A 9,724-nucleotide genomic window follows, 5' to 3' on the forward strand; every position below is an offset into this window, starting at 1 on the left:
ATGTACAAATGCGCTTTACACAATTGATGTGTGTATGGATTGGGATAACAGTTGTATGAGCCCCTAATAAAATGTTAAAAAAGAATTTTAAAAAATTGTCAATGTGGTGGGGGTTGACATTTCAGATGATCACTCTGTATTCAACAGCTGAAACGACTCATCAAAGTCTCCAATAGTTTACCCCTCCCCTGCTTCTTAATTTCTCTTTCTTGGGGGCCACATCTTCCACAAGACCAGAGTTAACTCCTGTCAGCTATCTACCCCATTGGCTTATCTGCTTTTTTCGCCGCCCCTCCTCTGGCAAACTCTAATGTCTGTGAAAGTCTTCATCATGCCCCCACCCCCTTAGAACAGTGGTCTCCTAGATTATTTGTCCTTTTGTGATTGGCCAATTTGACTCAGCATAAGGTGATCAGGGCCATCCAAGGTATGAGGTGTTTTGTGGTTTCATCATTGCTTCTTAGCAATGCACTGTCATTCCTTGTGTGCATGCCTGTGCTTTTTCTGGAGTTTGGGCAGTTACTTGGTCGAAGCCTTGGTTTACCTGTGGACTGGGATGATCTCCGGATGGAAGGATGCAGGCTAGCAGGACACCCTCTGTGGCTCCCATCTGTAGAACATCTGTTTTCTGTGTGGCTCACAGATGCCTGTGGGTGACATTCAAAAGCTGAGAAGCAGAAACCAGGGCAGAGGTACCACTTAGGCTGAGAAAACAGGAGTGCGTACTTCCCATAAGTTTTCAAGAAAACAGTGCCAAAAAAATCTCCACAGGACCTCTCCTTCCTTGATCTGTCTTCAGTGAGCTGTAAAGTCCACAGAATGACTTCAAAGCGGAAGGAACTCTAGACACTTGATTTGGATGGCTCCGTCCTCTTTTCAGTTTCCCACAACATTTTGGTGAAGGTACCTGCTTTCCATGTGTACTTCGATATTTTCCAGTATACAAATTTCTAATAAGTATGGAATGTCATTACAAATATTTAAGGCAATTATTTATTGTAGAATCAGCAAAGACCAGAAACATTTGATCTTTGGTGCCGGTGCCTTGAGACTCTCAGGCCCATTCACCCTTCCCTGGAGAGCCTTTGGCAGTCCGGAGGAAACCTTTGGCTGTCCGTGCTTCTTTCACGCGTTCTTTGGGTAAAACCACCGTTGCTTTCCCTGCTCTGGCACTTCAGCTTTGAGACATGGAACCTAGGAAAGAAAGTGTTTTTAATGTGACGTCTGCTCTCCATCCCAGCACAGGCGGCACTGAGCTAGAACAGGCGATCCTCAAAGTGAGGTCAAGGACAGAGAAAGCGTCGCGTAGAGGGAGAAGAAGGAAGGCTATCTCAACATGTTATCCAACCACGTGCAGTTCCCTCCATTGGCAGCCTGGAGTCTTTGTGCTCCTGATCTGCAGGGCTTTCTGGGGTTGCTTGCACTTTAGTGGTGATAGATAGTTAGCCCTCTGGAGCTGATTTGGGTTTTACTTGTTTTCTTCCTTCCCTTTTTTCCCAGGGGTACGGCAGGGGAGGTTGGAGGGAAATGGAGAGCTCATAGCAATCAGTACGAGAAAGAAGAAAGTGTTCTAAAATTGACTGTGGTGATGATTGCACAACTCTTCTTAATATAATTGAACTGCAGGATATGTGAATGATACACAATGAAACTCTTAAAAATTAGGCAAGAAAGAAAATTTACTATAGAAAAACTGGAAAAAGATGAACAAAATGTAAAAATAAATGGAAAATCACTTGTAATCGCTACACTCAGAGGTAACCACTCTTGTCTAATATGCTACCCACCTCTTTAATGCAAAAAACTAACACACTTAGGGAGACAAGAGATGGATGTCTGAGCGTTGGGAATCTATGGCTTTAGACACTCCGAAATCCACCTGCCTGCCCTTCCTGTGGCTTGGTGGTTTTGTATTTTGCCCATGGCTGATCATTACTGTCGCCATAATCTTCTAGATCAGCTGACATCTTTTTGGTTGTAAGTGACAGAAACCTCACTCAGACTTATTGATACAAATGAAATGAAGGAGCCAGGTGTCTACGCAGATAATGCTGGTTAGAATACCATACCTGTACAGCTACGCAAACTCTCCAACCCTCTGCTTGCTCATCTGACCAGCAGTAACCCATCCTCGTGTGGGATTGAATGAAATGAGGCGTCTTAGGCCCTTAGCACAGTGCCTGGTTCTTGGACACCACTCACTGTTTTCAGCAATAAGGAGCCTAGTGGGGTAGTGGTTACTCATTGGGCTGTGAAATGCAAGGTCTGCAGTTTGAAACCACCAGCCACTCCGAGGGAGGAAGACGGGAAGAGATAGAGCCTCAGAAACTCATGAGGCAGTTGTACCCTGTCTTAGAGGAACACTTCAAGGCGCTGGCAGGAAGTTACTAGCAGTAACAGAGTCGTAGCTGAGCGAAGCCTGTGGCGTTGCCCGTGGGATGTTACTAGAGGAATTTCCCTGGCAGCAATGAGGGGAGGGGAGGCAGGACCTTTCTTCTTCACATGGGCATACCCCTGTGCTGTCCACTGAGGGAGTATGCAAATGGGAGGAAGAGAGGTCACATGAGGGAGGTGTGTGTGTGTGTGTGTGAGGGGATTGCTAGTGTGCGTGGGTGCTGTTACCACTCGTTTCCATTGTGCACACCCACAGTTAGCCCTGAGCGACCATTTCCTGACTGATGGGTAAGGTCCTGTAACTACCCTGTTTCCCCGAAAATAAGACAGTGTCTTATATTAATTTTTGCTCCCAAAGATGCGCTAGGTCTTATTTTCAGGGATGTCTTATTTTTCCATGAAGAAGAATATGGTACACATTTACTGTTTGTTTTATTAAAAGAGACCTCGCACTTCCTGTCTGCTCTGGCTGCGCTGCGCCCAACAGTGAGCTGCACGGCGGTGTCCGCCACGACGCTCCAGAGTCCAGAGTTAACGGTAGCTTCGGGGGCCTTATTTTCAGGGGGATGCCTTATATTTCAGCGAGAGGCAAAACTGTAAGTAGGTCTTATTTTCAGGGGATGTCTTACTTTTGGGGAAACAAGAGAATTTAAAATTTCATGATGAAGGGAGAACTTGAAGGGAGATTAGTTGGGGACCAAGAACTGTTCTGTTTGAGATGGTAGTTTCAGACCTGCTGGGGCACAGAAAGTCATGTCAGTTACATCTGAAAGTTCCTTCTACTGAAGTTATAGTTACAAATTGAATTTATGTCGGATGTCTTTCTTTGGGCAAATCAAATCCACTTTGAGGATTGTTTAAGGCATAGGTAGTAAAATGTGTAATGAAAAACCAACCAACAGGGGACTCGGAAAAAAAATGGCGCCCCGCTAGGACTCACCTGTCCGGGGCTCCTGCTGCCAGACCAGAAACTTGGGAGACCAGAGGATGTATATTGGTGCAGATGGCAACTGGAAACACAGGGAATCCAGGACAGAGATCCCTTCAGGACTAGTGGTAAGAGGAGCGAGGCCTGGAGGGTGGAGGGAATGCGGGGTGGAAGGGGGAACCAATTACAAGAATCTACATATAGCCTCCTCCCTGGGGGATGGACAGCAGAGAAGAGGGGGGGAGGGAGACATCGGACAGTGTAACTTATGACAAAACAATAATGATTTATGAATTATGGAGGGTTCATGAGGGAGAGGGGCGGGGGGAGGGAGGGGGAAAATGGGCAGCTGATATTAGGGGCTAGAGTAGAATGCAAATGTTTTGAGAATGATAAGGGCAGCAAATGTACGTATGTGCTTGACACAATGGATCTATGTATGGATTGTGATAAGAATTGTATGAACCCCCAATAAAATAATTAAAACAACAACAACAAAAAAAAACCCAACCAACATTTAGTAAAGACCTCTGCAGAAAGAAATGACCTTAATCTCAAATTTGTAGATCTTCAATTTCTCTTACTAAACATTCTAAGGTTCTTAATGGGCTAGTTGCTGAAACACACCTGGGAAGTATTCTCTGGTCTGCAGAATTAAATCAAGGCTGCCTCACCCAGCATTTGTAATGAACTATATACAATGTAGTATACATTGTAATGTATACTAAAGTATACAAAGGACCAGGACTGGCTGGAGATGGCCTAAGCAGACACTATGGAATCCCTCACCACCATCACGTCCATACTGACCTATAGCAACCCTTAGGGCAGGGTAGAACTGCCGCTGTGGGTTTCCAAGACTGTAACTCTCTAAGCAGAGTAGAAAGCCCCATCTTCTTCCCGCAGAGCACCTGGTGGTTTTGCGCTGCTGAACTTGCAGGTAGCAACCCAATGCATAACCAGTACACCGCCACGGTTCCTCATGGCTGCCTAGTTGATTCTAGCTCATAGTGATCCTTGATGGGGGTCCAGAGTAGAACTGCCGGTGTCACCCTTTGAAGGCTGTCATCTCTATGGAAACAGACCACCACATCTTTCTCCTATAGAGTGGCTGGTGGATTTGAACCATAGACCTTTCAGTTAACAGCCAAGCACTGAAGCACTCGTTTACCAGGGCTCCTCCTGTGGAAAATACACATAGATTCAGAAGGAAAGGGCTTTCATGTCTTCATCAGTTCAGGTTGCTGAGGCCACAATATGGGGACTGCATCTCCTGATATCTGGTCTGTAACTCGGGCAGATCTGCTGCCAGGGTGAGTGGCAGAGTCTGGACTTTGAGCTTGTGATCCGAGCAGACGGGCGTTTTTTGAAGTACGGTTAACTGAGTCACAACAATAGCACCCCACCCAAGCCCTTGGTGCTCTTTTCCAGTAGAATACAATTCACAGCAATGAAATATTTTATATTCTCTTCTACACACACTCATACCAGGCAACCTGCAATTTAAAGCAAGTTTTAAAGAGCTAGACACAAGTCTTATATGTATATATATATTTTCCCCCCTACTGATTTGCTTTAATAGCTGGGGCCTTCATTTGATCTGACTCAAGGTCTTTCTTCGTGCTTGGGAAAAACTGAACCTGAATCCTCTGTGGTTCCGCATGTCCCAGTTGCAGCGTTAGGCACCCTGATCAATGTCATCTAGGTTGTAATTTAAAGCCTTTGGGAGGCCCAGGCTTCCTCTGTGTTTGGCAGCTACCAGTCCTCAGTATTGAACTGTTCATTCCTCTTTGTTGCTCTGTGTAACAGAACGAGCAGCCTCCTGCGCCCGTTGACTGGGCCAACACTGACCGGGAGAGGAATACGGCCGCAGAGGGCATGCTCAGCAGCCCTCTCCCCGAGACCCTTCCTCCCTGTGGCCCTTTTTCAAAAACCAATTTTATTAATAAGTTTTATTTGGTTAGAGGTGGTGGAGAATATCCACACCAAACCAGACCAATTCCACCGTGTCTTCACGCACCCTTAGTGATACTGATGGCACCCTTCTAGTTGAGCTACTATGCTCACCCACCTTGTCTGAGTTCTTCCTTCCCCATCAGTATAAGCTCACTGCCCCCCAGGTTTCTGTCTTAACTATCTACTGCCGCCAGAGCCGACATGCCACCAGTGAATGGCTTTAACAAATAATAATCCATTTTCTCAGAGCTTACGAGGTTGGAAGTACAAATTCAGGGCTCTGGCTCTAGGGAACGGCTTTCTCTCTGTGTCGGCTCTGGGGGAACGTTCTGGTCTCCTCAGCTCCTGGTTCCCCTGGGAGCCTCTGTGGATCTTGACAGCCCATCTCTCCTCTTTTAAATTGCTTAATCTTTTTATTTTGTGATTGACTCCAATCACACCCTAGCTCAGTGGTTCTCAACCTTCCTAATGCGACCACCGTTTCATACAGCTCCTCATGTTGTGGTGACCCCCCAACCATAACATTATTTTAGTTGTTACTTGCTAACTGTAATTTTGCTACTGTTATGAATCGGGCAACCCCTGTGAAAGGGTCATTTGATTCCCAAAGGGGTCACGATCCACAGGTTGAGAACCCCTGCCCTAGACTAATCTTGCGCTTTAATTTCACAGACAACCCTTTTCCAAATTAGATTATAATCACAAACATAGAAATTACAACACATTTTTATGGGGGGCAAAGTTCAATCTGTAACACTATTTAATCTGTCAAATTGATCTTATATAGATAGTACTTGAGAAGGCACAATGCTCACGGCAGAGCTTTTTTTTTTTTTTTTTTTTTAAGAATTAAGCTAAACTATTGTTTAAAAAGACTAGGTAGAAGGAAGGGGGAGCCCGTATCTGGACAATTAGTCACTGTAAACCTTGTGACTTGCAGTAGAATGTTGTCCGATAAAATTCTGGAACATGAGCCTCTCAGGTAGGAAGGTATTCAAAATAAGACTTTGTGCCAACCTGGCCAATAGAACATGTGGGATTAATCAGGTCACAGTTTGATTGGAGGGCAAAGAGATCAATGGCTCTGCAAGGCCCACCCCAGTTGCTCTTGCTTTCTGGGGGTTGGACCAGCTTGCTGCTGCCTTAGCAAGTTCTCTGCCTCAACCTGAGTGCTGCACTATCTGTGGGCCAAGCCAACCCATGGATCATGTCACTAGAACTTGAGGCTCCTTTGAGGCCTGCTTCACCATGCTGCTGGTGTGTCCATTGCTTGAACTTGAAGCTGGTGGATCCTGTTGTCCAGCATTGCTTGAGATCAATATCCCATTGGGCCTGCTTCACCAGCAACTGACTGTTGCTGACCCACCAAGCTGTTTGCAGCCTGCAGGCAGACTCTGCCTGCCTTGCCTGAGGAAGGACTCCAGTGTCTGCATCCTTGACCTTGGACATGGCAGCCTGGATTAGTTGAAGGACTTCTAGTATATTAACTGTTCCATAAAAGTGAGTTGAACTGAGTCCTCTTTACTGCTGTGTGGACTAATTAGCTGTTATATTCCTTTTCCCATGTAAATGTATGTATGTATCTATCTATATACATACACATATATAAACATAAGTGTCCTGGTTTTGCTTCTCTAGAGAACCCTGCCTCACACAAGCTGTCTCCTCAAAGTACAGTCAACCTTAATGATAGGGGTAGAGCAAAACGCTCTGGATCTTTCTTCCCTGATTGGTCAAAACTGCGGAGGAGAAGAAGACAGCTGTTAACAGTGAGGTAAAAGAGCTTAATAGAAAATGTCAAAAGACAGCTCTAGGAGATGAAGAAACCATTATAATAAAGTACACAAAGGCCTACAATGAGAGTCCTAAAAGGGAAGGACATGCTTAGCATGTGTCTGTTTCGGATCAGAATGCAGGAAACCTTCCTGCTCTAGAACAGGGGAGCCTGTGGAGGGCTCTGCTCTGTGGGGAAGCTATGAGCCAGAATTGAGTCCGCAGGAGTGGGTTTGTGAGTTAGCACTGATGATTGCTTTCTGCACCCCACCTCATTTGCTTGAGTCTCTTCATTATTATGGATAACCTGTTAACATGATTCTTTATTATCCCAGTTGGGTTTGGTGTCCACTGGCCAGGCCAGGCCTCCCCATTGTTTGGCAGTGAAGGCCTCCTAAGCCTGTGGTGTGACCTAACACAATGTTATCAGCTCCACAATGAGATCGGCTGTGAACACCTAACCAGCTGTAAGAGAATTTGGGTGGAAAGCGACACCCTTATTTAGGTCACAGCCCTGGTGCCATTCAGAGGGAGTTTCTTCGAGGTCTGGCCTCCTTCCTATTTCCTCCTACTTTGAAAAGCGTGCTTGGTTTTCACTGCCTCTGGATCCTGCATCTGGCTCATCTCGAACTTGGCCTGCTCATCCTGGGATTCTTTGCCCCTCCAGTCAAGTCCTCACTTGCTGACCTTGGAGTCATCCACCTCTGGAGTCCTGGCTGCTCATGGATTCATCAGCCCCATCCCAGGCAGAAGCCTCAAATCGGTGAGCTATGTTCTTATCATTTTCTCTCTCCTTCCCTCCACCCACCCTTTGTAGCATCCCTGGTTTCGCCTCTCTAGAGAACTCAGCCTAAGATATTCGCATAGTTTAAAATTTCAGCTAAGTGACCCCAGAGAGTGTTCAATTAGTTTTTTAACCTCTGTTCTCTCTGCAAGCTGACTCCGTGCTCTCTGGACCAGCTTTGCAACTATGTCCTAGGGCCTCCTTTCTTCGCCCTGGAAATCCTCGCATTTTCTCCACTGTTTCAGCGCTTTTCCTGAATCTCACATCTTTCCCTTTGGGGGAGCTCTCATTTTCTTGAAGAATGTTTTCAAATAAGTTCCCGAGAAAGCATGTATAGATATGCCTTTTAAGATTTCCAGGTAAAAAAAAAAATTTTTTTTTTAAATTCTCTCAGTATTCTCGTTTGATAACTTGTCTGGGTAAAGAATTTCATACTAAAAATGATTTTTTTCCCTACAGAATTTTAAATTATCTGTATTATAACTGAAGAGTGGCCATTCTTATTTTCATTTCCTTTAATAGGCCCTTTTGTTCCCCTTTCTCTTAATAATTCCTACTTTCATTAATGCTCTGGAAGATAACCACAAAATGGATCCTATGCTTACAATTTTAAAAAATTGTGGTTTAGGTGCAAGCTTACAGAGCCAAGCATTTTTCAATTCCATAACTTATGCACACATGTGATGTTGGCTGCAACTCCTATGATATGTCAACTCTCTCCCTCTTTCCATTTGCCTAGCGTCCCTTCTCTTTCCTGCCTTCTTAGCTGCGCTTTGGGACAATACTGCCCTGTTGGTCTTGTCTAGTGGTTTGCTCTGAGAAGCATGTTCCTCCTGGCTGTTACTGTTCATTTGATAGGACTGTCTTTCATATTGCTGAAAGGTGTGGCTTGCACTATGGGAAAAATTCGAATGTACAAGTGGCTTTCTTCTTTCAAAAAGTGAAATGTGGTTTGATGATAAACCTTGTTCTGGATGTCTGTTAACTTTCTGAATGGATGAAAATGTCAACAAAATTCACACCCTTGTCTTTGAAGACCAACAATCGACCATTGAAGAGATGGGGAAGTTATCTGGACTGTCTTGAAGCTCAGTTCACTGATTTTTATTGGAAGATTTGGGAATGAGAAGGGTCGCTGTGAAATGTAGGCATCGGGTTCTGACGGACCAGGAAAAAGAGCTTCTGAGTGGACACATGCCATGCTTTGAAAGAACAGGTCCAAGGGACCCAGACTTTCCCCCCAAGGTCATTACCGGTGTTCCCTGAATGAAGAGGGACATGAAAGCTCAGCAATCTGATGACATAGAAGAGGTGAAGGAAAAATGAGGAAGGTGATGAGTTTGAAAAATATTTTTAACACTGGAACCGCAGATTTGACAAATGTATTAAGTATAATGGAGAGTATGTTGAAGGTGATAGGTTGTTTTGTAAAAAAATTTAAATACATAGCTTTGAAAAAAATTCTGGGTTTTTTTTTGGGGGGGGGCGAGGGGGAGAGGATACCGCCTTGTACGAAGCCATCTGTCTTCCTTTGCTTTGGTTGTCTTGTTCTGGCTTATCCCAGAGTGCGTATTCTTTTTCCATCCACCAAAGATAGCATGCGTCGATTTCTCAGGTAGGGATTTTCACAGCTGCTCCTTCACATCCCTGGGAATAATAAAATATTTCTGTGTGTGAAATTTTTTAAAAAATCATTTAATTGGGGGCTCATACAACTCTTATCACAATCCATCCATCCATTGCGTGTCAAGCACATTTGTACATTTGTTGCCCTCATCATTCTCAAAACATTTGCTTTCTACTTGTGTCCTTGGTATCAGCTCATTTCCCCCCTTCCCTCCCTGCCATCCCCTCCCTCATGAACCCTTGATAATTTATAAATTATTATT

The sequence above is a fragment of the Echinops telfairi genome, unplaced genomic scaffold (genome assembly GCF_000313985.2).
Source record: "Echinops telfairi isolate 266 unplaced genomic scaffold, ASM31398v2 ScPeMD7_7467;HRSCAF=8505_1, whole genome shotgun sequence".
NCBI lineage: Eukaryota > Metazoa > Chordata > Mammalia > Afrosoricida > Tenrecidae > Echinops > Echinops telfairi.